Below are 26,889 nucleotides of genomic sequence, written 5' to 3' on the forward strand. Positions count from 1 at the left end.
TCCCCGCCTCCCCTCTCAGAGGTGGTCACAGGCCGACAGGCAGCAGGGGGCCTGAATTATGATGATTAGCAGCCTCGGGGGTCCTGCTCTGACAGTCCTGGCACAGTTTGGTGATGGCCGGTGACCTAAGGGGAAGAGCGAACAGGAACTGCTCTGTAATTTTCTGTTCCTGGGCGGCCCTCTAGGCCCCCAGCCAGCCCCTGGCTCCCCTAGGCCAGCCCCATCCTGACCTGGGGTGCGGAAACCAGAGGACAAGCCCGGTGCTGGGGACCACAGACCTCCGTCTGACCCCTGGGCTGCCATGGACCCCGACCCAGGCCGTGTGACCCGGCCCGCGGTGCAGAAGGCACACGGACATGGACACAGCTCATGGCCTCGTCTCCTCTGGCCGTGGCCGTCTTTACTATGGTCATTTCTTGAGGGACACTTTATCGAACGTCCAGCACAGACAGAGCATCCTTCTGCCGAGCCTCAGGCCTGGACACCGCCACGCAGAGCCCACACAGAGACACAGCCTCTGCCTTCGTCTGAATCGACTATTTCTCTCCAACAAAAAGCAAAACCCTCAAACCAGGTGATGGTGTTGATCTGGTCCAGCTGTGCAGTTCCTGGCTGGGTCTGTGCTTGCCACCTCTGCCTCTGGTTTCCCAACTCTGTGAAGCAGGGGCACGTTCAGCGAGACGTTAGGGGGTGTTACCTAGGAGAGAGTAAAGGAGCAGTCTCGGGGCTCGGGTGGGTGCGGGTGGGCTCAGAGGGACCTGGGACAAGCAGGCTGGATGGGACCCGCGACTGAAGACCACACAGGCTTCCTACTGCCCCCCCTTTACAGGAACATTCTGACTGTCCATTTTAAGAAAGTTTGGCTGGAGCTGACTTACGATGTGTTAATTTCTGCGGTGCAGCAAGGTGACAGAGGCGTGCGCTCTTCTCCCCGATGGTTTCTCACCGGATGCTGCCTCTGCCAGCCCATGCTCTGAGATAGGATCCGGCTGGTGGTCCCCCTCGTGCACCCTGGTTGGCATCTGCCAGTGCCGAGCGCCCGCCCTACCCCCTCCCTTTATTGCCATTGCTCGAGGCTGTATTTTTAGTGAGCCTCTTATGATTTCAACGTTTGGAAATGTTTCCATAATTTCATAAATAAAACTTAACGACACCTTTTAACTAGCCCCCTAAGTGCCGAAGTGGTCTTCATAAAATGACAAATAGCATAAAAGAAAGGAAACAGCCCACAAGAGGAAACTTCCGGAACGTCAGTGAGAAGGCGTGTCAGCCCTGGGTGACTGTGTTTCTGAGTGATCTGGAGAGCTGGTTGGCTGTGCTGCCAGCTTCCCTTTGGGTCTTAGAGATGAGGACGCCCAGGTTCGGCTCCTTGTCTGTAGCTGGTGTTAGAGCCCCTGGCAGGAGCGCTGTTGGTGAGGTCATCGGTGACTCTGTACCGCAGACGGGGAACTTCAGATCCTTACGGGACTTTATAAGCAGTCACCTTGAACCCAGCCTTCAGAGGAAGGACACGAGGTGCTGAGAGCTTAAGTTCGAGCTGGTCCCAGGCCCACAGCCCCTGACGCAGGAGCTGGATAGCCCGGATGTGGGCGAGACCCCTCCACTTCCGAGACCTCCGCGCTCTCCAGCCCAGAACCACAGTGCACTCAGACGTTCTTCCTTGCTAAGTGCTGGGTTTGTGTAGGCAGGGCAATTTGCAGGACAGTGTCCCCAGAGCCAAAAAGAGGTCTGTGATCAAATCACTGCTGAAAACTCACATGGTAAAGTCAACACAACAAAGTGATAAGACTGTGGCTTTTTGTTGTTACATTGTTATAAGAGGCTTGATTTTAACGATTCAAAAGAAAAGTGTTATGCTATTTTAAAAATATTCAAACATATGGGAATAAAAGCTATGGTTTTATTGCATAATTCTCAATGGAATGGGGGACCAAGGATCAGGTTTTGCCGGTGTTTTTATTTTTTATTTTTTTAATGAAATGCAACTAAAGGAAAAAATGGCTTCCTTCAGATTTATAAAAGAAACGGGATTCAAACCTGATATGAAAGTCATTGTTCCTTGGTAATTTTAGTCTCAATATACTGTGAGAAAAGAGTCGGACAGTACTGAGCCGCTAGCACGGCTGCTGCCTGCTATAAGAGAAGGGCGTGAACTGGTTAAAAGGGAAGCCCCACCCCGCCCCTGCCTCTGGCGCCCCCGTGACATTTTCGCACACCCTGAAATGCGAGGCGGAAGCATCAGTTCTCTCGCCGCTCTGGGTGTCCAACAGTGACTGATATAAATATTGTATTAGGCGAACCTGCAGGTTTCTGAAGATTATATGTCTTATCAAGTTGACCCTTATAATTATGTTGTCTTCTCCAGCTATGGGATCTCTTTTAATTTTGCCGTTCTTTGGTAAATATTGAACCATAAGAAAGATATACAGCTGTAAGCGGAGACGACGCGGGACAAGAGGCATGTAAACCAATCGCGACGCGGGGCCTCCCCTGCAGGGCTGCACGTCGACCACCCCCCGGGGAGAGGCCATTGAGGCCGAGCATCCTCTCCCTCCTGCCTGATCCCATCAGGCCCCTGCCGCCCCGCCCCGGTTTGGACACAGCTCCCTCCTCCATCCTGCTGAAATACACCCCCCGCCCAGGGGCAGGGGAGGCTGGGTCGTCTGGCACCGCCCCGTGTGCCCCTCCCCCGCCAGGGCACTGGTTTCTCCCGATCTCCATCCTGCGTTCTGCTCTGCGGCCCCCTGGGCACGGCCATCACAGTGGCAGACGCCCGACCCTCCAGGGCAGACGCTGGGCTGTCCTGCCGGGGGCAGGGAGGGGGCCCCTTAGCCCCCGAGTGTGCACGGGGAGGGGTGGTCACAGGTCAGCCCCTCCTTGAAGTGTCGGGCCCCCTGCCGCGGCCTGACTCTCATCTCGCCGGACCCCTGGAGCCCGGCCCTGCGTAGGGCACCTTTGAAGCTTAGGAGGCCGCTCCTTGGATATGCCCGGTGGGGCCCCTTCCTGCCCGGCCACTTCTGTGTCGCTTTCTCCTTCCTGCCGGTTGCATCCTGCTCACTTGTGCTCAGAGCTGATCACACCTCCCACACACCGTGCAGACAGGGCCCCGAACAGGCCTCCGGAGAAATGTTTTATGAGCTGGACAAAATGGCAGGCAGCGAGCTGGAGGGTCTCGCAGCGAGCTGGAGGGCTGCCGTTTGTTCGTGCTGAATTCTGAGCTGTAGGAGATTCCATGCAATGTGCATCTCCTGACTGACTCTAATGAGGTTGACTTCTGCAGCTTATCTTGAGTGTACATTCTATGAATGGTGACGATGGGACTTCTGGTCCAGGGGTCCCCTTGGCAAGCCAGCTGTGTTCATTCTTGTGAAGAGACCCACTGGACATAAGCAGGACTGGTGGTCATTCTGACCGGGCACAGTTGGCTCTGGGCACTCACCACCATCCTGACCACAGACCCACCCCAAGAGAGGTGTGGTCGAGAGTGGCAGGGGGTCCAAGAGGAGGCAGCCCGCAGAGGTGGGAACTTCCAAGCAGGTATGGCGACTGTTGGATGGACCACATCAAGCCCCGTACAATTGAAACAAATCTTTTCAGAAAGGAGGCAGGAAATAAATACGATCGAGCTGGGGACACGGGAACCCCTGTTTGCCCTCTAGAGAGAGTGCTGGTCCGGGGGTGGAGGGCTGCTCTCCCTGTGGTGTTAGCCTAGGATGGGGCAGGGTCTTCGGGTGGAGCATGGGCTGACCAGTGCCCATCCTGATGGAGGAGGTGGGAGATGCAGGCAGACTGGGGTGGCAGCACCCTGTGGCTCCTTTGGGCACTGGCCCCTGGGTGGACCCCAGCCTTAGCAACTTCATGGGGCCCATCTGTTAGTTTTGGTGTTGGCAGCAAGAGATGAAGTAGCTGCTAAAGAAGACAAAAATGATGACCGTCAGGAGCATGTGAGGGAAAAGCCTCAGGGACACCTGGGACAGACCCCTCCCTAGAGAATCCCCCCGGCCCCCGCCAACCTGACTCTCTCTTTCTCTTTCTCTTTTTGGTACTAGAATTTAGGACTTTGACCTTGTCCCAAAGTGGCTGAAGCAAAGATTGTGATAAAACGCCCTGCTTTCCCCCTGTGTGCTGCTCATTCATAGAAACACAGTTGGTTTTTATGTATTTATCTAGCCTCTTGCGACTTTGCTGAATGTACTTATTAATTTAGAAGTTTCTGTAGATTTCTTAGGGTTTCTACATGGACAATCATATTATCTGTGAATACAGGCTAATTTCTCTCTCTCTCTTTTGAATCTATATTCTTGTAATTTCTCTTTCTTGCCTTATTGCACTGGCTGGAATTTATAGCACTGGGCTTAATTAGAGTGGTGAGAGCAGACATACTTGCCTTTTCCCCAAACTTAGGGAGAAGATGTTCAGTCTTTCATCATTAAGTGTGGTTTTAACTATGGGGTCTTTGTGTGTGTGTGTGTTTGTGTTTGTGTGTGTGTGTGTGTGTTCGTGTGTGTGTGTTTGTGTGTGTGCGTGTGTGTATTTTGTGTGTGTGTGTTTTGTGTGTGTGTGTGTATGTTTGTGTGTGTGTATTTTGTGTGTGTGTGTTTTGTGTGTGTGTGTTTGTGTGTGTGCGTGTGTGTGTGTTTGTGTGTGTGTGTATTTTGTGTGTGTGTTTGTATGTTTGTGTGTGTGTATTTTGTGTGTGTGTGTGTTTTGTGTGTGTGTGTGTGTGTGTTTGTATGTGTGCACTCCTAGTTTGCTAAGAATCATTATTATTAATGCGTATCAAGTACTTGTGCTGTGCCACGTATTGTAAACAGATGGTTTTTCTTCCTTAGTCCGTTGATGTATGGACTACACTGACTTATCTCTCCATAGAGAGTCATCTTTGCATCCTTGGAGTACGTTCTGCTTGGCTGTGGTGTATTGTTCTTTTTGGACACTGCTAGATTCAGTTTGCTAATATTTTTTGAGTATTTTACATTTAAGTCCATGGAAAATACTGGCTTGTCGTTTTCTTTTGTCTTTGGCTGGTTTGGTATCAGAATAATACCGACTTTATAAAATGAGTTGGAAAGTACTCTGCTGTCTGCTATTTTCCTGAATAGATTTGTAAAATCAATGTTAATTCTTTAAAGTTTGTGAATTCTCCAGTGAAAGCATCTGGACATGGGTATTTCTTTTTCTGGCCCTTTCAAATTACAAATTCGACTTCTTATAGGTTGCAAGACTACATCTTTTTTCAGTTTTGAAAAGCAGGAGGCAGGTACTACGATAGCTTCTTGGTTAGGAAATGCAGGGTTTGGGAGGAGGGAGAGGAATGAGCAGTGGAGAGAATTCGGGTCAGTACCATCACGAGCCTGAGATTTTTATAAAATGGTCTATTTGTAGGCTATGGCATGTAATGCAAACGTTCGTCTTTATTTTTGCACCTAATATTCCCGAGACATTTCTGGCATTATTTTGATAAACTTTATCTTTTCCTATTTCCTTTTCTCTCTTTAAAATTTAAGACCTTTTCAATATAGAAATACTTCTGGTCTTAACCTAGTTTTCACTGTCTCTCTTTTTTTCTCTATTATATTTAGAATGTGTTTCCAAAGTCAATTTATTTTCTTGAGTTTGTTACAAAAGAAGCAAGCATCTGCCCAGATACTTAATGGAAGCAGAAAATCTATTCCTTAGGACAGCCCTTGCTTTGCGAAGTGCGGTCACGGCAAGGAAATCAATCATGGGATCCTCTGTCAGTGTCGGTGGAGACAGGGCTAGTTAGACAGAGTAGACGCTCTGGGAATATAACTTGTGTTGCTGTTTTAACACATCTTCGGGAAATACGAGGATATACACATGCTTCCTGAACCTGACCTGCCGGCTACTGCAGAGGTGGCCTTTGGCGCCTAGAAGAACGCTTCCTACCAGGTAAATTTACAAGGGTCTGTCAAATGCATTATTTCAAAAATACAAACTTTTTTTCATTAAGCTAGAAAGGAGATATATGTTATGTCAGTAATGCCAAAATTGAAATAAGCATTTGTCTTTATGAACTATGTCTTGTAAATATTCCAAATGTATTTTTTAAAATGAAAAACGCCCCAAAGACCGCTTGTCTGATTGCCACGATGACGAAATTCAGGGAGTGCTTTTTTGCTCGGGGTTGTGTGAGGCAAGCACAGAAGATTGCAGAGTGAGGGGCCGTGTTGGCTGGATTTTTGTCCATAGGTATAGGGGAGTAACCCCTTCATCCCTGTAGCCCGCCCCGCACAGCCAAGGCTGCAACTGCTGGTCTCCCGTCTGGAGTTGTCCCAGGAAAACATTCCTGTTGTTTAGATGTGCATTGTTGTCAGTAAATAAATGCTGTCATCTCGGGGTTTCTGATGTTAAATGGAAGGGATTTGGCATTAATCACCTGCATCCCAGAGCAGGTCGTATTTGCCCAAAAGCAGGCTCTGTATAAATACCAAATTCACATTCTACCAATAACATTCCTTCAGACTGCTATTTATTTTACCTCCAAAATGTGTGGACCACTCTTGATCTTTTTATTTCTTTGAGGATGAACAATTGCAGCATCAAGAGACGTTTAAAAAATGCATAGTTTTCAAAGCAAGAGAATGAGACAGATAGAAGTGTTCCACGCAGACTTCAGATCAGGCTTCTGTTCTTAGCTCGGTGTGTGATATTAACCTATTTAGTAGCCTTCTTTTATTTGCTGCGCTCTCCATCCCCATTAGACGTCATCTCCACTGCTGTTTTGTACTGTTTCCATGTTAGCACATCTCTTATTAAAGTATGAAGGTTGAAGGGGGAAATAATTAGATTTATGACTTTGTACTCTTGAGTTTCTGATTTAAATGTCTATTGCAAACTAACTCAAGCTATGGTATGTACATGGTCATCATCTGTTCAATTAGCTTATCAGCACCAAGAGAAGGAAGGCCAACCACAAACCTCTCCACTCATTTCAAACACACCTTGGGATTAACAGTCACAGCGAAACCCACTCAACAGAGTAGTCGTGCGTGTGTGTCTGCTAAATTGCTCAGCTGTGTCCGACTCTTTGCGACCCCACGGACTGTAGCTCCTCTGTCCATGGGATTCTCCAGGCAAGAATACTGGAGTGGGCAGCCATTCCCTTCTCCAGGGGATCTTCCCGACCCAGGGATCAAAGCTACGTCTCTTGTATCTCCTGCATTGGCAGGCAGGCTCTTTACCACTAGCGCCACCCGGGAAGCCCCAACACAGTGGTCAGCATGAGCCAATCGATGATGATCATTTCCATGTAACTTTTTCATACTCACACCTCTTTAGGAACCTAGACGCCGTGGCATCCTGAGCCTTCAGGCCAGCAGGAGGAATGTTTGAGTGACTGGTCCTCAGGCTCTGGTGAGGCCTGTCCTTAGAGCTGTCCACCCAAAGGGTCCACAGGACCGAGGCTCAGAGCAGCCTTGGGGAGATGAGGCTGGGGCTGAACCACCGGGTCCGTCCTGAAGATGGTGGAGAGGAAGGCCTGTTGTGGGGGCACCACAGACACGTCCTGTCTGCTGGCCAAGTCTAGGCTGTCTTTACATGAGATTAAAGACAGCTCAAAAGGACTGACTTGCAGATACACCAGCGTGAGATTCAGACCTGGTTCTCCTGCTTCTTCCAGTGATTGCCTGTCACTTCTGAGTCTGTGTCCTCGGCTTTAAAATGTGGGAAATATTAGTTTTGTTCAGGTAATTTTATGCCTTTTCTGTCTGTAATTGTGCTAGTTGCTCAGTCGTGTCCGACTCTTTGCGACCCCATGGACTGTGGCCCGCCAGGTTCCTCTGTCCATGGGATTCTCCAGGCAGAATACTGGAGCGGCCATTCCCTTCTCCAGGGGATCTTCCCAACCCAGGGATTAAATCTGGGTCTCCTGCAAGGTAGGCAGATTCTTTTCTGGCTAGGAAACATTTTTTTCCCCACACAATTGAAAATAGACTAAATATGAAGTAACCCCTGACGTTTTCCTCTCGCTCTGAATTCTCTGACTCTTCCGCTCACACAGTACTGTCCTGTGGTTTAAACGTGATGAGAAATTCTGAAGTGTGCTTAGTTGCTCAGTCGTGTCTGACTCTTTGTGACCCCTTGGGTTACAGCCCACCAGGCTCCTCTGTCCATGGGATTCTCCAGGCAAGAATACTGGAGTGGGTTGCCATTTGCTTCTCCAGGGGATCTTCCTGACCTGGGGATCGAACCCAGGTTTCCTGAAGTGCAGGTGGATTCTTCACTGTCTGAGCCACCAGGGAAGGAATGTGAAAAGGAAACCATGAAAAATACAACGTGGACAGCAGCGTCACCTTCGCGTGATTAGTGAGAATACGTGTAACTCCCAGCTTGCCGACTTATTCACGGCGCTAATGACCTAGCAGATGTCACGCCCCTGTAGCCGAGTGGCTACAGACAGCAGCCCCGGACGTGTCTGGAGGCGGGTGGATTAGAGTCCTGAATCCAACGCTCACCCCTCCATCATCTGGGGCTGGTCCTTGCGCCTCAGGGTTTTTATTTGTGAAGCAGGGATAAAAGTTCCACCTTGAGGGTTATCTTAGGAATTCTCCATGTTTTCTGTAGCAAGCAGGCCAGCAGGTAGGAGCCTAACCCCTGCCTGGAGTGTGGAGGAGTTTGCCTCGTGATGCTATCTTCATAGCACCCCTAGGGGACACAGTACTGCCAGCGTCCTTCCCTGATCACCTGGGAACACGGGGCTCCCCACCCCTGACGTGTCAGTGGTTCTAGATGAGTCTGTGGTCCTTCCAGACATAGCCAGCATTTTCCCTCTGGAACTTCCATTAAAGCCGGGACTTCCCATCGCTGACCTTGTGTCCAAAGTGTTCAATAGCGACCGCTTCTAGGACACTGTATCTCTGATGATTCGGTGGGATCTGATCAGGACCTGGGTGTCAGCGGTGATCCAAACCCTTCCTAATTAATTGCCGCTTTGCTGACATCAATCTCCTATAGCACTGAGCACTACAGGAAGCGCATGGATTCAGTGAATCCCAACATAACCAAAGGCCTCTTGCAAACTAAAAGTAACCTAAAAAAAAAAAAAAAATCAGTGTCTTTAAGGAAGGCCATCACTTCAAATACCCATGTCTCAGAAAGTTTATCTGATGGTACGGTTTAACCTCTAGGAAGCATTATTCAATGTGTGTTAGGGGAAAACTGTGTGTGTTGCACAAATGCCTTCCACTTTTCCCCAAAGGTGTTCATATCTCAGAAGCCACAAGTCCAACGCGAGGAACAGTGTAAAGGAAGCCGCAGAGGAGATAGCCCGAGTCCACTGCTTTCTGGCTGTGCAACCCAGGGCAGCACAACCTGTGACCTAATCTTTCAAATCTCGAGGCTCCCTATCTGTAAAATGGGCTCACGCCGCCCCCACCTCAGGTTTCAAGAATCAAATGAAATGACGTATGTAAATACTCGAAAATCACATGGCTCCAGCCTCAACACAGCGTGGGAGTCTAAGAGCGGCTCCCTTCCAGTCCTATGATAATGGGAAGAAGCAAACACGTTCAGCTTATTAAGCCTTCTATTAACATATTTCTGACTTTGAGTTTTGCAGTCCGGTACAAACACGCTCCGAGGCATCTTTCATCTTCAGAACGCCTATGTGTTACAAGCCTAGTAAACAGAGATAACCCACAGTGCTCCACGGAGGCCACTAATCCACTCCTGGAGCACGACCCCCTCTGGGTAAAAAGATCAACAAATGTTTATCAGCTACATAACACCTCGATGAGATTCAATGGGGCCCTTTGATAGCGTTTCCTAAAGGACGAAGATAAGAAAGCTGTGGGTGATGGCACTGTTACACCTGTGTGTGTTTATCCAGGTCTTTAAAAGATAAATACTGTAATCAGGGAGTCGAATATTAGGCAATTATAAGACTTCAGAGACTCGATGATGAATTCAGTCCCTTTTCTCCAGTTGGGTGATGGATTTAAATCAGAAACAACCGTCTTGTCCCTGAAGGGAGCAGTTCTCTCTTGTGGACCCTGAAAGCCCAGGCTGAGAATCCTCTGCCTTCTGTCTGTCTGTGTAGTCTTCAAAATAAGCAATGCGTCTTCTCCAGTAAACCTGGGTCTTAATCAGAGGATGGGTACGGCCCCTCAGCTCCGTCCTCGCACTTGGCTTAACTTGGCATTAAAATTCTCCCCTGAGCACAGCGGACGGAGCAGCCACGTGGGCGCTCAGTCGGTCCGGCTCCTCTCTTAGCCTGTTGGACGTTCGCCTGAGGTTCTGACCCACACTGGACTCTGAAAGATCTGCAGGACTTGGAGCACGCACGGTCCTGACCTAGGGTCACCAGAGTTTCTAGAAAATTTCACGTTGCGAGTTGTTTGTGACCTTCGCTTTGTCTTCTTTGGGCTGCCTTCCCTCCGGTGAGGTACTCCTGAGCGCAGTGGTCGGGAGCCCGTCAGTGGCAGGGAGTGGCTGCCGGCTCCTTAGGAGACCGGCCCCAGAGGCCAGGCCCTTCCTTTGCCCCCTGCAGAAGACGGGGGCCTGCTGGGAGCCAGGGCAGGCTTCCTGCTCCTTCACGTCCGGGGCTCTCTGGGTCTACCCCTTTCAGGAATGGAAGCGTCTAAAGGGAAGACTGACAGGAAGGAGAGTAGACTTCAGAGCAGAAGCTACTCCGGCCCCAGCAGCCAGACCCCACCCGCACAGAGCAGGTCCTCTTGATGGATGAGCCGGACAGTTAAAGAAAATGGGGCGGGAGGAGTGGGGAGAAGCTCCCGGAGACCAGAGGTAAGGAATAGGAGGTGTGTGCTTGGGAGGCTGCACTGGGGAGAGGCAGACGGCAGCAGAGTCAGAGAAACATGGGAGGGGGCTGGAAATGCGTGGTTGGTCACGGTGCCCCTTGCTGAGAGCGTGTTAGGTATCAGATGCTACCCAAGCCGCCAGCCTGCGGGTGTCAGGACCCTCCCCAGAGCCTGTGCACAGGCACTTTGTCCAGACGCCAGGAGGGACGCGGGCAGGAGCCACAGCAGGTGGGTCCGCTCTGCCCATTTGCTACTGGGTAGGCCAAAAAGTTTGTTGGTTTTTTTTTTTTCCATAAGATGTTGCGGAAAAAACTAGAAGGACCTTTCTGGGCAGCCCTGAACGTCATGGCACTGGCCTTGTCAACATCAGGGTGGGCAAACCTTTCCTGTGAAGAGCCCCAGAGTAAATGCTTTTAGCCCTGTGGGCCTTACAGTCTCTATCATGACCACCCTTGCAGCTCAGGGGAGCCACAGACCAGATGTACACGAATGGCCACGGCACGGTACCAATAAAACTTTATTTACAAACAGACAGTGGCCAGTTTTGTCTTAGGAGCCCAGTTTGCGGAGGCCCAATTTACGTAAAAGTGGGCGGGTCCCGTGACGGGAAGGCCGACAAGTGGCGGGAGGGGGCCGGACGGGGCGTGCGGGAGAGGCCGGAGCGTGCTGGGGAGGGACCGCGGTTTAATCGTGCAGTTGTTTCTGCTTCTAAAAAATGTTCCTATTTATGCTTTAAAAACATAAATGAAACGCATCAGTGTCTTCGAGTGAAGGCTTTTCTTTCCTAAGCGCCCGTGCCCTGTGCGTTCTTATTGGTGACCTCCCTTCTGGCGAACGCGCTTGGGGGGGCTCCAAGAGGTGCTGGAGCCCGCGTGAGAGGCGGTCGGAGGAGCCGATCTACCGGGCCCCGCACGTCCCGTCTCAGTCCTTTGCTGAGTGCCGAGCGCTTTCGGAGGGCAGTCAAGAGAATGGCCCAATGTCTTTTTATGTTTCCCACAAAAATACCAAATGCAGGCACGGATGGCTTTTCAGCTAGTGAAAGTCACCTTGATTTAATAATTCGTACGTGTGTTTTCTGTTTGTTGAAAGTGCTCTGCTACAAGTAGACCGTTTTATTATAATTCACTTTTGTTGACGGTGAAGTGCCTCGGCGCGAACACACAGAGGCGGTGTATTAGAGCAAACTCGAACTTTCTGTTGCGGAGCACTGATCTGCTTCAACAGTTCAGAGAAAAATACAGAAAACTCTGCTCCTCGTCCAACGAGAAAACAACCCAAGGACGCAGCTGTCGATGCGCCTGGAGGGAGACAGGCTTGTCTCGTCGTGTGCCCAGCAAAGGGCACTCCAGAAACATTACCTCCATTTGCTTTGTCTTTCCTCTTCGGCTTCATCAACAGCTTGCCTCACCTCTGGCCATTAGCCATACCAAGAAAAGCGTCTTCTTGTCCCAATTAAAGGGTCTGTCTGAGCCTCTTGCCTCCTAATTATTTCACCTCTGCCCAGCCTACATACTGGGAAAAACTCATTTTCCGTTTAAGTATTTCTCTTGAGTTGTAGGATGTTAGTGTCGTCAGAGAGCTTTGAGGCTGTCTGGCTCATTTCTAAGCCATGTGATGCCCACGAGAGAGCTTTAGTGAACTCTGGGGAACCCTCAGACGTGGGTGTGCTTAAACCCCAAATGCTTGCGGGTCCTTTTCGAATGCAAATATAACAGCAGTGTTGTAATTAGCAGAGAGACACCTGGGTGTTTATCCCGAGCTTAAGATCTTTCCCGAAAATTAGCAACCTGTCTATTCTCATTTCTGCTTTCATGGTTTGCCTGGGTCTGCCTGAAATCGTGGTGGTCTCTGTGAGCACTAGAAAACATTGTTTTGAAACAGTCAATCCAGAAGCCAGACACCCTGGGAGATACGCGTTCCAATGTCCATCACTGATGAAAATCCTTTGGGGTAAGTGAGTTTTGGGGGAGAAGAAAGCCTTCGTCCGCTTTTCTTAGCACAGGGCACCCATTTGAGGTCATCAGACCCAGCATCCTGCATTGTAACAATGAAGCCACGGCGTGTTCAGCCCTTCTCATGATGGGAGCAGGGGTTGGCCAGGTACAGCCTGGCCCACACCTGTGTGGGATTGGTGGTGATCTAAGAATGGTTTTTACATTTGTAAGTGGATAGAAAGCCAATTAAAATAATGGTATTTCACGCCATGTAAAACGTATATGAAATTCAAATTGCTCTGACCTTAGAGTCTGACGAGCACAGGGCCATAGCCGTCGTTTGCACGTGGCTGCTTTGCAGGCACCAGGGCAGAGTCATTGCAGCCGCGGCTGTGCAGCCCGCAAGGCCCGAAATGCTTACTGTGGGTCCCTTTAGAGGAAACGTTTCTGACGCCGGCATGGAGGTCACGGAGGTCCCGCCTGTGCCCCGCTCGCCTTCTCTGGCTCACATCATCTGGACGTTTACTGAGTTCTGTTTCACACTACACATCTGATGCTGCGGTTTTGAAACGTTTCCAGTCGGCTCTCAACCCACACTGTGGGGAAGTTCAAAATGCAACAGAGACGTGAACACTGATGGATGAATAAAAACACACAGTACTAGTAATTTTGGGGAAAAATCTTAAGCCTGGGATAAACACCCAGGTGTCTCTCTGGCAGTTACAACACTGCTGTTATACTTGCATTCCAAGATGCTTGATGTTAAAGACTCAGACCCAGCAGGGCAAACCAGACCAGTTCTGATTTCAAATCACAGGTGTTTCTCTGTAAACACAGGGCATTTCATCAAAGATTCGGGACCCTCAGGGCCCAGGTTCAGGGCCCAGACAGATGATGCCCTCTGCTTCCTTCCCTCCTCGGGCCTCCGTGCTGGGGGGACCTGAGCTCTCTGGGATCACCTTCCGTGGTCCGGCGTGCTCCCAGCTCCTGGGGTGGAGACAGTGGGTGAGTGTGGGTCAGGCCAGGGCTAACCTGGACCCAAACGCCTGTTGGCTCTTCTACCATCCTGCCCAAAGTTTCTGGAATCTACTATTTCAGTTTTTCACCAGGAGCCACTCAGCTCTGTGATGACAAACTCTTGAAAGGCAGAAAGTGTCATTTTTTAAAAGAGGACGAGCACGTGTCGAGTTGTAAAAGCGAGGCGGTCTCCCGTGTCCTGCAGCGACCGAACCCCGAGGCTGGGTCCGTGTCCCCAGAACCGCCCGTGGGGGCTGCTGTTCTCTGCAGGTCCTCAGAGACTCGTGTGTGCTCAGTCACTTCAGTCGTGTCTGGCTCTTTGCAACCCCATGGACTGTAGCCCGCCAGGCTCCTCTGTCCGTGGGATTCTCCAGGCAAGAATACTAAAGTGGGTTGCCTTGCCCTCCTCCAGGGGATCTTCCTGAGCCAGGGATCGAACTGTGTCTCTTCTGTCTCGTGCATTGGCATCGGGCTCTTCACCACTAGAGCCACCTGGGAAGCCGCCTCGGAGCCTTGGGGCTGGGTTATTGACGTAAAATGAGATCAGCCATTGCCACACCAGTGCAGGTGTAAACATCACGGAGCAGGGAGCTGATTCCGATGTGGCTCCACTGGGATGCCAGGCGCCTTGTCAGCACCAGGTGAGGCCTGGGCCTCCTGCTGGACTCCCACGGCTGACAGCCTCGGAGCCGTGACGGCCGGAGGGGAACCTGGCATCGAAAGCTTCCCCTGTGACGTGTGACGTTCTATTACTCTCTGCGTCAGAGAGCAGCACGGACAGTAACAACTCAGGGGCACACAGTTCCTCCCACTGTGGGTCCCCCACCCCGCCTGCCCCACTCCCCAGTCACTTCCAGGAAGAAGGAAGTTAAGCACGAAGTGCTTGAAACCATTGGAGTGTTGCCTTTTCTGCCCTCTGACTTATTGTTGTTCTTGAAAGTGAAAGTCGCTTAGTCGTGTCCGACTCTTGGTGACCCCATGGACTATACAGTCCATGGAATTCTCCAGACCAGAATGTGGGAGTGGGTAGCCTCTTCCCTTCTCCTGGGGATCTTCCCGACCCAGGGATCGGACCCAGGTCTCTCACATTGCAGGCGACTTCTTTACCAGCTGAGCCACAGGGAAAGCCCGTTGTTCTTAATTAATGTGAATTAATTTGGTGGAAAGAAGCTTAGACAAGAGTCATTTTCTGCAGTGTTCACAGATAACAGAGTAACTGAGCAGGTGACAGGTGGTAAGCAGTGCTTGTAGGTAACATTTAGGGGGAGACAGAGACTCACTCACAGACTGTCCTCCCCTAACAGCGATGACATTCGCCTCGGCTCTTGTTGGGAGCATTTCTGGAGCCCTAGAGATGGAGCTTGGGGCTTTCCCCATGGCTCAGCAGTAAAGAACCTGCCTGCCAGTGCAGGAGGCTTGGGTTCAATCCCTGAGTTGGAGAGATGCCCTGGAGGAGGAAAGGACAATCCACTCCAGTACTCTTGTCTGGAGAATCCATTGGACAGAGGAGCCTGGCGGGCTACAGCCCATGGGGTCGAAAAGAGCTGGACACGACTAAAGCGACTGAGCACGCAGAGACCGAGCTTAAGATGTGGATCTACCACCTCCTTTATCCCTAACGCCTCTTTGAAGTCAGGGCTTTAACTATCCCCAGTACCAGTGAAGAAGCTGTGCTCAGAGAGCTTTGTTGTATTCTTAAAGCCCCAGAGGTTGGAACCTGGGTGGGATTTCAGGTCTGTCTGACTGTTACCACCCAAGCTCTTAGCCAGGACATTAAACGGTGATGGAGGGATTTTCCTCCTTTGTGAGTATCTGTTAGTCATTCCAGCAGTGATGCAGCTCAGGAGAGGACGGTCTAGGAGGCTCGGGGCAGGAACACTCAGTGCCCTGCATGTTGCCCTCCCTAGGTGGCTTTGTTTACTGGGGGACAAGGGCAGGTCTTTGGCTGTGGGGCTGAGGGTGGAGGAGAGGCTGGTGTCCCCCTGCCCCTGCCTGCTCGTGAGTTCAGGGAGGAGCCTGTCCCAGGGCTGTGCTAGCAGAGCAGAGTCCCATCTTCCATGGGTCCAGTCTTCCCATCAGACGCATCTGGCTCTGTGTGTTCTGGCTCCTATGAGGACTTCGTTGCTGAGTTGTCTAAAGCCTTCCTTGCTGAAGCTGTAAGAAAACAGGGGAGTGTAGCAGATTGGAGAGGAGACCCACTGGGGAAGATCTGTGTTTATAATGGGGCAGAAAACAGCATTTAGTTTCTAAAAGAAACTGCAGAGAGCTCTTAATAAGGTTCAGTCTGATTTTTCCTGCCTGTGTGAGCAGCTGGCCCTGATGAGATGATGCATGTAATTAAGGGCAATGCTTTTCCCTAGCGGGAAAAAAAAATTGCAAGAATTTATGAAGTGATAAGCGATTTGTGGTGGAAATAAGTGAGGGAACCAATGAGGTGGCCATTTTTCCTTTCTCAAAGGGGCGGTCGTCTTGGGCAGGGCCTTCTGTTTGATAACCTTGACCGGCTCCTTTGGCCTGTCCCACCACAGCCAGAGGCATGGACCAGCATGGTCAGGGGAGGCCAAGGGCTCCCCGCCCCAGAGCCACCCGAACTTCAGTTTCTTGAAGCTTCCTCACAAAATGGCAAGGGGTCTTGCCTTGTGAACGCCCTGCCTTGAGATAACTGCTCATGGATGTGTTTCCTTTCGTTACGAGAGGGCTTTGAAGGCTACAGAGATGCTGTAAAATGTCACGTCAGTCAGTAAGGCCTATGGCATTTGGTGGAAAGAACAGAAGGCACATCTTATCTTCGTCATGGTGAAGATGCGATATATTTTATTTCATTTTGGACAACAAAAAAAAGAAAGTTGGAAAAAAGGAGTGTGTCCTTGCAGTTAAAAAATAAGAAACCAATGGACCAATGGGAAACAGTTCCCTGGAGAGCAGTTCAGCACTCTGAAGGCGACTGCCGTAACCACCTTCTCGCAAATCTTCCTCAGGATGAACTTCGCATCCATAAGCATGTATCGTGTGCAAACGCATCACAGTTGTGCCCACGCGATATGCACGCAGTGTCACAAGGCTACAATTTCTATACTCAGTTCCAGAAGACTATACCTATGTTTGTATTTTAAAGGTAAATTATAAGCACTGTTTTTCACCTTTTTAAGACCTCTTGTGTGATAATCTCTTATCAGTGTACATGGTTATCTTATTTTGTTTTGTCTTACCCACAGCTAAGATTAGTCTGGTCTGCACTGAATGCGCTGTGTGTGTGATAATTCCCTTCAGTTGTGTGACCCTAAGGACTGTGGCCCACCGGGCTCCTCTGTCCATGGGATTCTCCAGGCAAGAACACTGGAGTGGCTTGCCATGCCCTCCTGCAGGGGATCTTCCCAACCCAGGGATCGAACCCGCATCTCCCATGTCTCCTCTTTGGCAGGCTGGTTCTTTTCCCCTGGTGCCACCCGGGAAGCCCCTGCACCATCTGCCCACACCTTTTTTAATGTTTTCCAGCACTTGGGTACAACGCTTATGCAGCCACTGCCCAGGTCCCCAGGTGACCCGCCCTCCCACCTGGCTGCCTTGGCCCCGGGCGGCTCCAGGCGTGTCGCCTGCTCGGTCTGTCCTGGCACCGCCTGCAGCCTGTCCCCTGCCCGTGCCTCCCCAGGCGGATGGGAAAGGGCAGTGCGGGCCACAGAGCCGCCACAAAACGAGCGCATGTAGGAGGCCTGCCCGGCCCCCAGGTTCTCTGGGAGCACGGCGAGTCGGTGTGTGGGCAGGGCTGCTGCCGGACCACCTTAAACCTCCGAAACCCCACCCCGGGGCCGCCCCTTCTCCGTGCTTCTCACCCGCAGAGGCTTATGTACGACATTTCACCACTGCACAGCCCTCGCTGCACCATGCCCGGGAGTAGAATGAATGGCTAGAAGCCCATCAAAGCTGCAAGCATCTTGGTTCAGAGAGAGCACGACTAGCTCTCTGCATCCCGATTGGTTTCCCTCCTGTTGGAAGCTCAGTCTCTGTGGGTCTAGACTTGTAATGTGATGCCCCCCCAGAGCCAGAGCTCCGAGCCGCTTGGCTGAGGCTCCAAACGCAGGTGGGCGCACAGGCCAAGGGCCACCATTCTGCGGGGAGTCCCCTAAGGGGCTTTGGGTGCTGGAATGGATGTTTGATTCCAGCCCCAACTTCCCAGGGTCCAGGCTGTCCTGCCTGCCCCTGTCAGACACGGCAGCCTCTCCTGAAACAAGTCTGGGCACTTGAGGATGGTCCTCCTGAGACTCGGCAGCTGGAGGCTGTGCCCAGACAGAGACACGGCCTAGAAACTTCTCACATCCCCCGTCCCCGCCACAGCTCTCGTTTCCACTGTGAGTCGGCCTTTGATGATGAGAAAGCTTCAACTGGACTTTGGCATTCTTACCCAAACCTTCAGAGAAAGCAGAGAAGACAGTAAAGAAGCTTCCTTTCACGCAGGAAGGCATCCTGTGGAGGAAGGAACTTAGGTAACAAGTAAAAGGCGCCCAGTTGCACTCATCCAGCAGCCCTGCTCCTACCACGCACCCCAGGAAACAGAGATTAATGCTCAGATGCTTGTCCACGCACATCCACAGAGCGCTCTGCACAGGGGCCCTGGCCCATTGGCGGACAGTAGGCAAGCAGCACGTGGCCCACCTGTCCTCCCGTCTGAAGGGGCGGTACTCAGACTCGGAGAGGAGCAAGCCCTGACACCCACCACCGCTCGGGTGGACCTTGAGGACACTTTGCTTCAGGAGAAAGCCAGACACGGGGGTCCAGGTAGTCCACTGTTCCGCTTCTAAGACACGCAGCGAGGACAAGTCCACAGCTGAGGCTCCAGTACTTTGTCCGCCTGCTGCAAAGAGCGGACTCGTTGGAAAAGACCCTGATCCTGGGGAAGATTGAAGGCAGGAGGAGAAGAGGGTGACAGAGGATGAGATGACATCTTTGACTCAATGGACATGAGTCTGAGCAAACTCTGGGAGATGGTGGAGGACAGGGAAGCCTGATGTGCTGCAGTCCCTGGGGTCGCAGAGGGTCAGACAGGACTTAGTGGCTGAACAAAGATAACAACCAAGACAAAACTGGTGTCCCGGGGGCAGGCACCTTTCCAGAACCCTCCTCCCAGCCGGCCACACTGGCTCAGTCCTGCACATGTGTACGCACGAGCTCCTCAGGGCGTATCAGGCGCTCTACTCAGGATGTATATTTATACACATACTTAGAGATAGAATCCTGACATTCATGACCTTTTAGTCTTTTTTCTCCTAACAGCTGACTGCCCCACGTAAACACATTTATTTCTATAGCATCATTTTCAATGACTGTGAATTATTCCATTAAGAAGCTGTGCAACTCTGGACACGGACGGGAACCCGGAACACGCCGTGGGCAGAGTGGACCTGTGCCTCCACAAGCCGGGAACCAGCAGATGCCTCGAGAGGCTAGGACGGACCCTGCACGCCCCCGCAGCGGGCCCGGCCCTGCCCACACCGCCCCCCCCGCCCCCCGGCTTCTGCCCCATGCCCACACCGCCCCCCCCCCCCGGCTTCTGCCCCAGCGCTGCCAGCCATGATCCACCTTGTCCCGGGCCCTGGAGGACACTGGCCTCGGAGGATGAGGGCTGAGGGACCACGCGTGCCTGTCCCCCGTCCTCCCCTGTCCCCTTCGGGGGCGGTGGGGCTGACAAACACGCTGTTCCGTTTGGCCTTCTGGGCTGTTAACAAAAGGAAAAGCCACACAAGTGAAAATAAGTCATTTCACTTTTTTTCCCACTTCTGCGAAGTTGCAAGGCAAACAGGACATTGTTTCTGCTCCAGGCTTATTTCTGCACTTGCAGGATGCGAATCCTCAGAACCCAGAGGAGACCTTGGCAAACACGCCATGGTGGGGGCAGGGAGGGTCGGATTGTGTGCAAATGACTGATGATTAGTTTATGGTGCTTCTAATGCAAGTTCCATAACAATGGGATTAATCTTTAGAGGGAAAATTAAAAGGGAGTTTGCCTCCGAGGGAGCCAAGTGGGGTTTTCACATTAGCGAGATTTGAGCTCGTAGGGACAGACAGCAGAGCCCCGGGGCGCTTCATTGTTTAATCAGCGCATGATATCAAGTTGATTAACCGCTTCCACCCTGCAGAGGCCCGGCTGCACAAGGCTGTGGCCTCTCCCCGTGCCAGGAAGGCCAGGTGCCCGGGGCAGACCCCCTGCTCTGGGTGACATCTGCTGAACTATGCATGGTCACAAATCCTAGCTGGAGAGGGGGCAGCTGACCCAGAGGCCCCCACCATTGGGGACAGGGCTCTTCTCCTCTCCCCGCAGAGGGACCCCTGACTTCTGTGCCCAAGACCGCGCCCGAGGGCAAGCAGCAGGTGGTCCCGACATCGTCCACACCTGCGGAGTTGCACGTCTCCGGGGGACTGCACGCACCTCTGCACACACGGTCCGACTGAGTCCACTTCACGGTCGTTACTGAGGGAGAAGCAAAGAGGGCTCCGCGGTCCCCAAGTGGACGCTCCACCCCCATGGGCCTGGTGCGGGGGTGGGCAGCCCGACAGAGCCTGAACGTGGGGGCCGGCATCTGAGACGAGACAAACACGCACCCTCCTGTCACCCCGTGCCTGGGCCCCGGCAAGACCTCCACTTCTCACGGCAAGAATATTAGTTAGAAGTAAGACCTGTGTCTGCAGGCCCCTTGGAGACATCGTAGGTTCAGTTCCAGATTACCGCTTATAAAGCGAGTACCACAGTTAGCGTCACGATGTTACCCTGCAGTCCACTGAGTGTGCATTATGTCCCAAACCCCTATGTACCTGCCTGAATTAAAAAACGCTTTATTGCTGAAAAGTGCTAACCACCATCTGAGCCTTCGGCAGGAGCATCAAAGAGCATTGCTCTCAGATGACCTTAGAAGTATAATGATAGTGAAAAGTCTGGAATGTTGGGAGAATTACCAAAATGTGGCCCAGAGACCGGAAGTGAGCAGACGCCGCTGGAAAAACAGTGCCAGGCTTGTTGGTGCAGAGTTGCCCCGAGCCTTCCATCTGTGAGAAACGCAGTGTCTGCAAAGGGCAACAACGCGAGGTGTGCATTCCGAGGGCACCACTTGTTCTAAGAGGGTGAGCAGGCTCGTGTTTCTGTTTCGTGTGCATCCGAGGACACTACCGCAAGGCAGAGGGGACCTCGGGCTGTGAGGGGCCTATCGCAACACGCCCCGACGAAGCCCCCGCGGTCCTGCAGGGACCTGGTTAATATGACCCTGGATGCACACAGATGCTCAGCCAACAGGAAAGGGGCGTGCGTGCGTGCGTGCGTGCGTGCGTGCGTGCGTGCGCTGTACATCAGTGAGGTGGGGGATGAACCTGACTCAGGGGAAGAATAAGTGTGTGAATGAGTAGTGTCCTTATTTTACGTCAGGACGCCCTTGCTGGTTATAGAGAAGAACCGATAGAACGATGCAGTGCTGAGTTTGATGGAACTTTCTGGCATTTTCAAATTCAGAAACTTGAATTGTGTGTAGTCGCTTCTCAGTCTCCATGTGCGCAGTCTAACATTTCACTGTCTCCTAATTTTAGAATCTTGGAGCAGTTCTAAAGGGGTAGCTTTGGCAACTTCAAAATCTTATTGTAAGGGCCACAAAGAAAATTAGCATGTATATACTAGCTCGATTTTTTATTAGTCTTGAAGTGAAATCAAGCTTGCTATTTTGAAAACTCAACAGCAAAGAAGGACATTTATTAGTGTTATCGAAGAGAAGAGAAAGCATCTGTCATTTTACCTGGTAGCGCAATTAAAGAACCTTAGTGAGTTCTACTAAGGTTGAACTACTATAGCTGAGCAGTAAAATTTATATTAAGAATCTTACTATTTATAAAATATACGATCTTGTAAAATGTTTATTGTTTCTTCTTATGAAAGACACAAAAACCTGTTATAGGAATAGAGCATTCTCTTTGCATCTTATAACAGTGTATTAATACCATCCATATATGCTGCTATGTCAATGGGGTGGGTTTCCTCTGAATTTCTGGATATTAGCTTATTAGTGATGGAAAAAGCTATTATTTTCCCTCAAGGGAAAATCTCTTAGCAGCAACTCATCTTGCGAGCAAAATTTGAAAAGATATGTATTTCAAATAAATTTTCACTTTACTTTTGAAAGAAAGGTATAAATATAATACCAACTTAAAATCTGCCAAGGTTTGTCCCCCTCAGAAGCCCAGGGGACTCGGGAGCCCCGAGGAGCAGAGTCGTCTCCAGGTATGGCCGCTCTGTCTCTCCCGAGGTTGCACAGGCATTTATGGAGCACCTGCTGTGTGCCAGGGGCTGGGCGGGCGTGGTGGGTCGTGTTCACAGGGCTGCGTGTTCACAGCCGCCCTGCCCAGCTTCGAAGCCCCCACTGTGTGGGTGCGGAGAGCGGCACCACAGTGCTGTTGGACGTCACTGCCTGTCACCTGCGGGATCCAACCCAGGACTACGCCCCTGCAGACTTGCAGAGGCTGGGGCAGGGCTGAAGGGGTCCATTCTTTCATCCAGAGGAGCGTCTGCCAGTGAGGACTGCAACAGAGCCACCTGCATCCACCTGCAGAGAGAGAGACAGACAGAGACCCAGAGAGATGGAGAGAGACAGAGGCACACACACACACACAGGCAGGGAGCATTTTCCACTGCAGCAGAGCTTCCTCCCGGTGAAGGCCCAATTCTTGGCAGAACACCTGAGGCTTTGGGACTTCGAGTTTTCTTCCACAAACAAGCAGCAGCCTCTTTATCTGGAGGGCTTTGGTGGCCCTGCCTTGAGGTTGGGCCCCAGGTCCCCCATGGATGTTCTGAGGTCCTGGAGGGAACTAAAAAGCGTAATTCTTATTTATTTCCACCTGTGGATATTAGCATGAGTCTATTTAAAATGCATACATTTGGTTACATAAAACCAAATTACGGAAAATTACCTTCATTTTCTTAGGCCCAATCGCGTCTTGCTTCCTTGACTCCTCTGCAGTATAGAACTGAATGGGGACGGGAGTGTGGGATGGAGTGGTGGGGGGCAGTGAGCTTCTCGGGAACATTCAAGCTCCAGAAACATGCCTGCCTTGGAGAGGAGACTCAGGGCCCGTGGAAATGAGGGCGGCATCTCCCACTTTCTTCCCAGGAGCCGCTCTGGCCTCCTCATGGCCTCTGGGTGGCCCCGTGGCTGCACTCGGGGTCGAGCCCGCGGCCGGCCTGGGGCCAGATCTCCATTCACTGCCCCCTCCCGCCCCGCCACCCACCGCCTCCTCCATACCGCTCTCTCTGCCCTCTGTTTAAGGGAAATGCCGCTGGGCCAAGTCCAGTCTATGGGGTCGCAAGGAGTCGGACACGACTGAGCGACTGGACTAAAGATTTTTTTAATAGTTTAGGGGCTTCCCAGGTGGCGCTGGTGGTAAAGAATCTACCTGCCAATGCAAGAGATGCAGGTTCAATCCCTGGATTGGGAAGATCCCCTGGAGACAGGCACAGCAACCCACTCCAGTATTCTTGCCTGGAGAATCCCATGGACAGGGGACCCTGGTGGGCTGCAGTCCACGGGGTCGCAGAGAGTTGGACACAACTGAGCGACTAAGCAAACATGTTAGTTTAAGTTTAAAGAATCTGAAACTTCCTCCCAAGGAGGAGGATACTTTTTCATTTGTTTCTCATGTTTTAAAATTCTAAGAAAATGTGCCAGTTTTAACCTTGAAAAATACTTGCAATGAGGCCCTGGGCTTTTCTGGGGGCAAATATAGAAAATCTCCACGCATGTAAAACCGAGCAGGCCTTGAAGAAGGACCCCCTGCCATCATGGCTGTGTCATAGCTGGGCTCAGAGCCTGGGGTACATCATGTGAGTGCGTGACGGTGACATGCATGTTGGCTGACACGAGCAGTGGCCCTTCCTGTGGGGCAGGCTCCGAGGCCCCCTGAAGGCCCTTTCCCAGGGGCCACGGCATGGAGCACGGTGGGAGGGCTGCCCGGGGGACGGCGTGGCTCAGGGTCACACAGGGCGGCCCAGGGACCTCAGCCCAGGAGGAGATGCGGTCACCGTCCGGCCTCGTTCCTCGGCCCGTGGCTGGACCAGAGTCTTGTCTCCGAAATGTTCAACCTGTCTGTAAGTGTTACCGGTTTGGAAGCCCCACTGGGACTTGGCTTTTAACCATAAACCTGCATTTTCATCCGTCGCAGCCCCAAAGGCGAGGTGGCAGGAGACGTGTCCTCAGCTCCCTGGGGACGCACCGGGCCGGGCGGGGTGCCGCCTGGGGAGGCCGGGGCATGGTCAGCGAGTCCCTGGACGCCGCGGGGCTTCTCCCCCTCTCGTCTTCCCGTGGAGTGCTGTCCCCACTCAGGCTCAGCGGAGAGGCTGCGTCTGAGGCCGAGGCGGCTTAAACCTTCCCAGACACAGTTCTCACCAGGATGTGTCTGGGCTGGGTGTTGACCGTTGTCCACCCCATGTAATGTCCCTGGTACCGAAGATGATTGCGACGACCCCTTCGAGTGCTCGAGTCGGACTGTGAAATGCTGCCACCTCCCACTGCGCACTGGAGCACAGCAGAGACTCGATCGCCTTGTCGGTGGGGAGACAGGACTCTGCAGCCAAGAGCAGCCTGGGGTCTTGAGTGCTGGGTAGGTGACCCCTCCAGTCTCACCTGGGTCGGCCGCAACATGGGTGGAAGGCAATCTTGGGGGGCTCCCGGAGACCTCCTGGTCCCTGGGTCCCGCGTCCCAGCACAGCTGCTGGTTTGGAGGGGGGAGGGCTTGGTGAGACTCAGGCTGGTCTTTGCCACCTGTGCGAACGGTTACAAACCCAAAGGGACAAGGAGGAAGCCGTGAAAGTTCCAGAAAAACCCGGAATGGGAGGAAGGTCATGAGGGAGGTTATAGAAGGGCAGCCAGGGAGCCACAGCCCTATTGTAAGGTCAAGTTCACGCCTACCAGCTCTCACAAAAGGGACGTTTCCTGCGGCTTTCGACTCGGACAGTTCGGCAAAGCTATCCTTTCCATGTGCTTTATTTGTTTACCTTCCCCGTCTGTGTAGACGAAACAGAGCAAGTTAGGCAAGTGTTCTGACAACTCAGCTTTCGTGCTCTCAGCTGGCCTAATTACACAGGACACAAGCTGAAATGTCATGTCGTGATGTGGACGCAGAGGAGCCGGGACTGGAAGTAACTGGGCTGTGATTTGTGCTTTGAAAACCGAAAGGGAATAAATGGGTGTTTACAGGCATGAAAAATGACCACGGCTGTTGCTGGAGACCTTGAATGTTACCAGGGGAGACGGTTCAGCAAGTGGGACAGAGAGGGAATCTGCCATTCACAAATGTGCATTTCCGCACCCGGAGGCGATGGTGAGAACTGGCCTCGTTGGCAGCTTGCTATGCATTTGTGCCATTAATACGGTGCCATCTGAGCAAAGACCTGGGCTTACCAGCTAAGAAACAGTTCTGTGCGGACATTTCTGATAAGGACAGGAGGCCAGGAAGGCGTCCGAAGGACCAGCTCCATCTGCACGAAGACCGCGCTGGACAATCTGCCAGCTCCGGGTGTATTTCTGCCATCACTCACAGCACACCGTGTCGCTGTTCCCGGCCAGCCTCTCTCTGTCTCCCCACTGCCCCGCGTCCTCAGCTCAGACGAGGCACGCAGTAGGCACGCAGCGGGCGGTGAGGCACAGAGACAGTGTGTGTGAACGGCTCCCCAGGGCTCTCCCCCACCCTGCCCTGGTGAGCAAAGTCAGCGGGGGCCCCGTTTCCACCCCAGGAGGATGGCCATGCGGGCAACCTGTCCTGGCAGGAGGAGCCGGAGCTGGGACTCGAACTTGGGGCTCGCTGACTCTGAGACGAGCAGCCTTCCACCTGCCTGGAAGCATCTACACGCGTCGGTAGATTCCAGCACAACGGGGGCCTTAGACCTGCTGGTTCCTACCTACTGTCATCACCCAGTTATTGTATCTCTGTTTTGACCACAAATATTAATAAAGGACAAGGAAGCCTGGCGTGCTGCAGTTCACAGGGTCATGAAGAGTAGGACGTGACTTAGCAATTGAACAACAGCAACAAAAATTTTATGAATGGTGTGTAGATTTTATGAAATCAGAGGTTTAATGGTGATTTTATGAAATTAGCATTGGGTCTTTATTTTTCTCTGTTTAGGGAGGGGCACGGTGATAAACTGACACGTTAAAAATAACCAAGGTGTCTGTCGCTTTGCTGTGAGGGGTTTGGAAGCTTACTTCACCTCAGGTCTCTGCCGTTGCCAGCATCCCAGCCTCAGGCCCTGGGGTGCAGGTCACCAGGCTGCTCTGAGGAGGTCGTAACCATCCCCCTGAGGTACCTCAGTTCAGATTCAGCTTCAGAGGGAAGAGCATCGTGGGAGGCCCCAGGGTCCCTACACGCAGTATAGACTTCACCCTCCTCGGGAGCTTACCACCCTGGTTTCCAGCCCTTGTCCCGATGTAGTTACCAACACCGCCTCCTTGCTCGTCCAGGAGGGGGCCTCACTGGGGTGGTCCTGCTGAGAGCTGACACCTGCTGACACCTCTTCCTACAAGGACCCTGGGGTCATACTGGCTTTGGGACTGCTCGGGCTTCCTGGGAAGCTTAGATGGAAAACAATCCGCCTGCAATGTGGGAGACCTGGGTTTGATCCCTGGGTCGAGAAGATCCCCTGCGGAAGGGAAAGGCTACCCACTCCAGTATTCTTGCCTGGAGAATTCCATGGGCAGAGGAGCTGGCGGGCTACAGTCCGTGGGGTTGCGAAGAGTCAGACACGACTGAGGGACTAACGCACTTTCACACTGCTCCAGGGCGATCTCATCTTTCCTAACTACATTGACAATGCTGTTTCTAAATAAGGTCACAGTCAGCGGCCTTGGGGTAGGGCCTTCTCCTGTCCTGTGGGGACACCGTTCAACCCATAGCACACCCATGGAGGGAAAGCTCGGCCTCAGACAAGCATCTAACAACACGAGGTCCAGGCTCTGACTGCTCCGTCCAGATGCCGGGTGGACCAGACAGGGCGCCAGCAGGAGTGGGCACCATCCGTGAGCTCCTGATCAGGCCCCTCCCAGCCCGGCGGGGCAGTGTCCTTGGCCCCTGGACAGGCTGAGTGGGCCTGAGGGTGACCATGGGTGGCTCTGCCAGTGCCTTGGAGCCGGACGGTACTG

Source organism: Bos taurus, chromosome 12, assembly GCF_002263795.3.
Source record: "Bos taurus isolate L1 Dominette 01449 registration number 42190680 breed Hereford chromosome 12, ARS-UCD2.0, whole genome shotgun sequence".
In the NCBI taxonomy this organism is placed as follows: domain Eukaryota; kingdom Metazoa; phylum Chordata; class Mammalia; order Artiodactyla; family Bovidae; genus Bos; species Bos taurus.